This window comes from Berghia stephanieae, chromosome 12 (genome assembly GCF_034508935.2).
Source record: "Berghia stephanieae isolate SIO BIC M18660-M18661 chromosome 12, UCSD_Bste_1.3, whole genome shotgun sequence".
NCBI classification, from domain to species: domain Eukaryota; kingdom Metazoa; phylum Mollusca; class Gastropoda; order Nudibranchia; family Aeolidiidae; genus Berghia; species Berghia stephanieae.
Genome location: NC_088371.1, coordinates 17,422,493 through 17,429,992, shown reverse-complemented (window position 1 = coordinate 17,429,992; position 7,500 = coordinate 17,422,493). Strand labels below are relative to the sequence as shown.

At 38.3% G+C, this 7,500-nt stretch overlaps 1 protein-coding gene across 1 annotated transcript in view; it reads right to left on the bottom strand.

Annotated features, from left to right (window-relative positions):
* Positions 1-7,500, bottom strand: part of LOC144957571 (C-type mannose receptor 2-like) — a 32,171-nt gene that overhangs the window by 23,723 nt on the left and 948 nt on the right. The gene's annotated exons all lie outside the window — the stretch shown is intronic.

The following is a 7,500-nucleotide window of genomic DNA, read 5'->3' as shown; positions in this document are numbered from 1 at the left end:
TCCGTAAACATCTGAAATTCCTTAAAACTCCCCCAGATTCCATAATCATGGACAACAACAACCCATCCTGATACCGGACATCCTCATATCAAGGATAAATAAATTCGTCAGCCCCATAGTTACGAGATATCAATCAAGCCATACCATAACAAAGTCACTCCCGTAGAATACAGGGATCCTACTTTGCTTATAAGTTTACGGAGAAAACAAGATTGATGCCTTTCTCACAATAACACCCACACTACGTAGTTTAATTCAAACTTCCGGGCCATAGGTGCATGATCTGATACGACCTGTATCAACAAAAGAAGGGTTGTTCCGGAGGGATTACAATAACAACAACAACTAATACTACGACGACGTACATCCTGTCGTAAACTGACGCCTACACGGAAGCATTTCGTTACATATCTCCCCCTAAGACTAAATTTGGTACAACATTTAGTTAGATCAACGAAATGCCTCAAGATCACATCGATCTTGACAATTATTCGGGCTCATTGTTGTCCCTTCCTTCGACAGACAACATCGGCATCACACATCCACACTTCAACTCCACCTTGCCGTGTGTCATGCATTTCGGTGGTTCATGATCCTTGTTTTCGTCAAAACATGGAAGTCGAGGACTCTTAACAGTGGGAGCATGAGTAAATGATCGAATGTCACTTGTCATACTGTCGTTGTTGGAGGAAGCCTGACACTCCGACTTTAACCTAAGCAGTTCAAGCTCTTTCTCCATCAGAGCTTCTTGTCTTTGAGCTCGTGCTCTGCTTATCTCCTCCTCTTCTTTGGCACGTTCTCTCTCCTTCTCTTTTCTCTCTTCATCTTCTTGTAACTGGGCTGTCACCCAAGCACGGAGATCTTCACCCCTTAACTCCAATTTTTCTCCAAGTTTAATTAATCTTTCCACATCCATCTCTAGGACAATTAATCAAACCAATTCAAATTCAAATAAACAAACTTCAATATGTTTATCAACACTGTTGCCGTAATTGTTACTTTCACGTAGAATAAAGTGGTTACTACAAGTAACCTTATAACGATACGCGTCAATATAAATCCCTACACGGAATCAAAACAGGCAACTAATACCGATCCCTACATGGAACCCAACATTGATCTATATAGACTCAGATAATACATAGAATCAAACTACTGATTTATTACAGGTCCTCACACGGAACCAACCAAATCTTCACCCAGATTCAATTACAGAATCAACAAAATATCTTCACCCAGATTCTTACACAGAATCAATACCTTGACTTACTATATGTGCATAGAGAGTCAAAACAAATGATTTAATACAGATCCTCACACGGGACCAACACAATCTTCACCCAGATTCCTACACGGAATCAAATTACCCCAACAACCACCTTCGTTCCTTACAAAAGGGAGAGGGGGGACAATGGAGGCTTCACAGCGCGAGTACCGCTTTCGCGCTAAGTCAGTGATCCGTATCACTATGACAGATGACTGACAACGTATAACCGAACAAGTGAAAATTACCAGAATAACTTGTATTACACCTTGCGTATAATGACAGTCTTATAACCATTAAATGGATACCAATTTGCTTTAAGCTCAAAGATAGTATCTATCTCAAGTTTGAAACAACTCCCTAACCTGTCTCAACAATTGTTTGGTCGCGATGTCTCTTGAATGCACAACAATAAGAATCCCACTTCTGACACCAAATTATGTCACAAAGTGCGCACGTAAACCGTATGCTTATGTAGCGCAGTTTGCAACCTTGTTTATGTGTGCTATATTCAAGCTACGACACCGATCAATAACCAAACACAATACGTTGATAAAGGTTTTGAAGCTAAATGAAGATATATTTTATTACAATATAACAAAGATATTATGAGATATGAAGATGAAATGATAGATGTAATAAGTATGAAATCAAATGGATGGATGACAAATTGATGGAGATGGTGTGATGATGAATATGATATGAAAGCGATATGAAAATATATAATTAAATCAATTAATTATCAATACTTTACCAAACCGCTACCACATCAGACAATCTCACAGATAGGTTGCAACCATCACAGTCATACAGGCAACTAATAATTAACTAACTAACTAAACACAATCCAGACGTGTAGAAGAAAGCCAAAAGAGTGTCCTTGATATTCAACAAAAACTGTAAGGTTGTTCTAATATTGTTAATTTGTCTCTTCTTGAAATTGTTCTGATTTCACAGTATTCATAAACAGATCAATTGTTTCTCAATGTTCTGATATTAAAATAAGCAAATGGTTCTTCGCAGGTAACTTATAAAACAGGCAAATGTTCAGTTTTTATTAGTGTCAAGCTATGAGAGAATAGCTTAAAGTTGGCTTGTTAAAGCCCAGCCTCCAACGGCTCATTCACTTTAAAGAAAGAAAATGATTTTGTTATAATATGATAATCATACGAATATAACTCTATCTATATTCGAACTCACTCAATATGTTTACTTTAAATGAGTAAATATTATTTTACTTTAACAAATCAATTTATTAATGTTGATTAATATTGCTTTACTTTGTAGATATGAAATAATAATGCTTTATAGCAAGAAAAGCTTATTTTCTTTACAACAAGAATATATTACACAATTAATTTCATTATCTGATTAATTAATTGAGAATCAAAATTTAAAGTGATATTATGATATTGATATCAAAACACAATCATAATTGTAATCACAACATATTATTCAAAATCTCACCAGAGCCGAACAGATTATTGAAATCACAAATTAAGTCTACACAAGACTTTAATCAAACTCTATACAAGAGTTATAACACAACTTGATTCAGCTCAAACTTTGAGCACCACAAAGTCTACACAAGACTTAAATCACACTCTACACAAGAGTTAACACAAAACGTGTTTCAGCTCGAACTTTGAGCACTACAAAGTCTACACAAGACTTTAATCCAACTCTACACAAGAGTTAAACAAATGAGCCTAAAAGACTCCGCTGTGGTTATCGCTTAGAGACTATGAGCCTAAAAGACTCCGCTGTCTGGTCTCTTTTGAGACAATGAGCCTAAAAGACTCCGCTGAGTGGTCTCTTTTGAGACAATGAGCCTAAAAGACTCCGCTGAGTGGTCTGAAGAAACTGCTCAAAACTCTGGCATTTATAGGCAAAAATCAAGCAAACGAAGCAAAATTCTACCCACACAACCGGATGTTAGTCATATCCGTAAACATCTGAAATTCCTTAAAACTCCCCCAGATTCCATAATCATGGACAACAACAACCCATCCTGATACCGGACATCCTCATATCAAGGATAAATAAATTCGTCAGCCCCATAGTTACGAGATATCAATCAAGCCATACCATAACAAAGTCACTCCCGAGAATACAGGGATCCTACTTTGCTTATAAGTTTACGGAGAAAACAAGATTGATGCCTTTCTCACAATAACACCCACACTACGTAGTTTAATTCAAACTTCCGGGCCATAGGTGCATGATCTGATACGACCTGTATCAACAAAAGAAGGGTTGTTCCGGAGGGATTACAATAACAACAACAACTAATACTACGACGACGTACATCCTGTCGTAAACTGACGCCTACACGGAAGCATTTCGTTACACCCCTCCCCCTTCCCAGGTACTTTCCTATCATCACCTCCAGGGTGAAATTTGACCAAGTGATGGAAGTGAATGAAATCGTGAATCTTTCATTGATATATCTTCCTCTCTTCCCCACCCCCATCATTTCGCTATCATCTTCTTGCAGACCCCGTGAAAAAAAAGAATAGAAAAACCTAATCCCTTAAATAGCAGATTACGATAGGTGTTAGGATTATCAGCTTACAGTTTACCTAGAGCCACTCGAGTTTCGTCGGTTTACTTGTCCCCTCCGGCGGGGCGATTACTGTACAGGAAATTACGATGTGATGAATCTGTATTGATGAGGTGTTCTGCTTCATCCCCCCCCCCCCCCCATTCTCTCTCTCTCTCTCTCTCTCTCTCTCTCTCTCTCTCTCTCTCTCTCTCTGCCTCTGTCTCTCTCAGCTCTCAAATATCCCCTTCCGGGGAAGGAGATAAAGAAAACGAAAGCTGCAATTTTAGAACATTCGTCAATAGTATTCGTCTAAGATAAAGAAGTTTGAAGAACTTTGTGTTTGATAGATCAATGAAATAACTATGAAAAAGCTTTTGTTTTTTTTTTTCCCCAGGCAGATAGATAAGCGGGCGGAAGAACATCACCCAAAAAGTGAGCAGTAAGGGCTTGAAGGGGAAACCTTTTGGATGCTGACATTGACATCTCTGTCCATCCATCCATCCATCCATCCATCCATCCATCCATCCATCCATCCATCTGTCTCTATCATCTATCCATCCATCCATCAGCCCAGCAACCTATCCATTTCATAGCACGCAATTCAAATGAGACCAAATCATCCTAATTTTAAGTGGAGGAGGAATCTTCATGACCTGTGGCGTCGTCGGTTTAATAAAATTTATAGTAACAAAAACAGCTAAGCATTATTGCTTCGTCCCGCATACTGTTCCCATTAAATCAGTTCTCTAGATAATCCATCAAGTGTTTGCATAGCGGCGCCACGCACCTTCTTACAAACCACTCAGGGACACGTGAAAATGGATAACATAAATTTTCATGCCCATTACCCGATCTTCTCCTCTTCCTTCCTACACTCAAACCCAGGAGAAAAACAAACCCGTGTTGTATCACGGAATATAATCGAGACAATTTAATTTTATCACAAGACAATGGGGCAAGAAAAGATGGATATAATAAAGCAATGGGCTGCAGGCTAGGACTTCTATAGATGTCACTGGCTGCAGGCATCATCATCTATTAATAGATTGATAGTGACTGTAGGCTATAAGAGTAGGCGTTGGGTGCACTAAATAAAACGCCTTCTCCCCCCTCCCCCCCCCCCCCTCGAGAAGGGGGGGGGTGCCTATTAAATCGAGCTTAGTTAGCTAGCCCAGGGGTCATCATAAACAATCGTATTGGCAATGATGAATTATGCTCATTGTTGATTCTTGACTGGTTTTCTCGGGTTGGATGTGACGACTATTAGATATTGTCAAAGTCTTGATACAAAAAGATTCGTCAGCGATGGACATTTTTATTGGGTTATTTACTTGCCTTTGCTTCCTCACGATCACTCATTCATTCTCTCACTTATTCATTCACTTACTCACACACCCATTAACTCACTCATTTACTTAGTTACGTACTCACTCACTTGCTAATTGATTTACTTACTTATTTACTTGCTTGCTTGCTTACTTACGTACTTACTTGTTCATTCACTCACTCACTCACTTTTTTGATCCTTCATCAATTTTATTTCTATTATTTCCATTTTAAATCAGGATCGAATTCATTGGCAACCAGGTTATCAGAGTACTTTTAGTTGACACTGATTGCCGACCATCAAGTGCTGAGAGAGAGAGAGAGAGAGAGAGAGAGAGAGAGAGAGAGAGAGAGAGAGAGAGAGAGAGAGAGAGAGAGAATCTATTTTGTTGTTTTGGGGTCTCTCTCTCTCTCTCTCTCTCTCTCTCTCTCTCTCTCTCTCTCTCTCTCTCTCTCTCTCTCTCTCTCTCTCTCTCTCTCTCTCTCCAGCCGTCTTTCCTTCTCCGAAAGGACTTCTCACTTTTATTTTAACCGGCAGTACTTATTTTATCATAATTTGTGTTCAAATTTGTTCTTGCAAAGACTGGCCCCAGCATGACGGCAACCAGTAATTTAATATTGCGTTGTCGTCGTCGTCATCATCTTCATCATCGTTATTATTATTATTATTATTATTATTATTATTATTATTATTATTATTATTATTATTATTATTATTATTATTATTATTATTGTTGTTGTTGTCATTATTATTATTAGCCCTCTTCTCCTTCTCATCTTCGTCCCCCTCATATTGTATTGCTGCTGCTGCTGAAATGCGGTTGTTAATGTTTTTCTTTTATTTTGTTTGTTGTTTTTCTTCTTCTTATCTATATTTTGTGTTGTTTATTTTTGTTGGGGTTTTTTTGTGTGTGTGAGAGGAGGGGGGGGGGGGGGGGGGGGGGATATATTTATTTTAAATACGTTAAAGAAAGCCGGGCCAGCTGTTCATTGTGATTTACATACAGGTCTTATGAATGAGATGTAGTGTGGTGGATTTGCTTCCCAGTATGACGGGTTTATGATGGGGATGACAAGGAGGATGATGAGGTGGGGATGTTCATAAATACTGGCCGCGACGTTTTTATATCTGAATTGTTCATTCGTTCATTCATTCATTTATTCACTCATTCATATCTGTCAGTCTGTTTTGTTTTGTTTTTGTGTGTCTTTTTTCGTGGTGTGTGTTTTTTTTCGTTGTTCATTCTTTCGTTCATTCATTAATTCATTCATTTATTCATTCATTCATCCGTCAGTCCGTTTTTTCGTAGTTTATTCTTTCGTTCTTTCATTCATTCATGCGTGCATGCATCCATCCATCCCGGTCATTCATTCTATCAGTAATACATGACATTTATAACATAGCATATAACAGAACTTTTAATTAATTCCTTGGTTTATCTAAATTGGACTATTGTAACTCCCTTTGGGCGAATTTAACTAAAGACAAAATTAGCAAACTTCAGGTTGCTCAAAATAACGCAGCCAGGCTCATTGTACGCAATAACAAAAAATACCCGTCAGCAACTCTTCTTCTCCGTGAGCTACATTGGCTTCCTGTTGAAAAAAGAGTTGCCTATAAGATTTGTACTGTTGTCTACAAATCCCTAAGCACGAACAGTCCCTCCTATATTAAAGACCTTCTAAACATATATGTCCCCAATAGAAACTTGAGGTCAAGCAATGACCAATCAATCCTTGTCAAACCTAAGCCATTGCGTAAAATAGGTGAACAGTCTTTTCAATTTTCGGCCCCCCATTTTTGGAACTCTCTCCCGTCACACGTGAGATGCTCGGATTCGTTGACAACGTTCAAATCTCGCTTAAAGTTTTATCTTTTTACGTCATAATGTTGCAATATTATTTTCATATTTTGTTGTTGTTAAATTGAATTCGTATCACGTTTCCTTCACACTTGTCTCACTGTAATGTTTTGTTTTATATCACTGTAAAGCGCTTAGAGCCTGTGACAACGGGGTAAAGCGCTATATAAATGCCATTTATTATTATTTATAACGCGCATTTTCATCACTGGCTTCATTCATTCGTTCATTCATTCATTCATTTATTCATCCATCCATCCATTCCGCCTTCCCTTTCATTCATTTATCTATTTACTCAATCAATGATGGGTGCCAGACAGAGGGTTCAGAAAATATCTCTCGTCCGCATCATCGGGGTTCAATTCCCAATCCCTTTGTCTGTAAGACGAATGCTCTACCGCTGTCATATCGGATTCCATATATTATATTAGGGCACAACGTATTATTATACCGCCAACTATAGGGCAGAGAAGTGGCGTCACACCGTCTACTCTTCCGGTTCC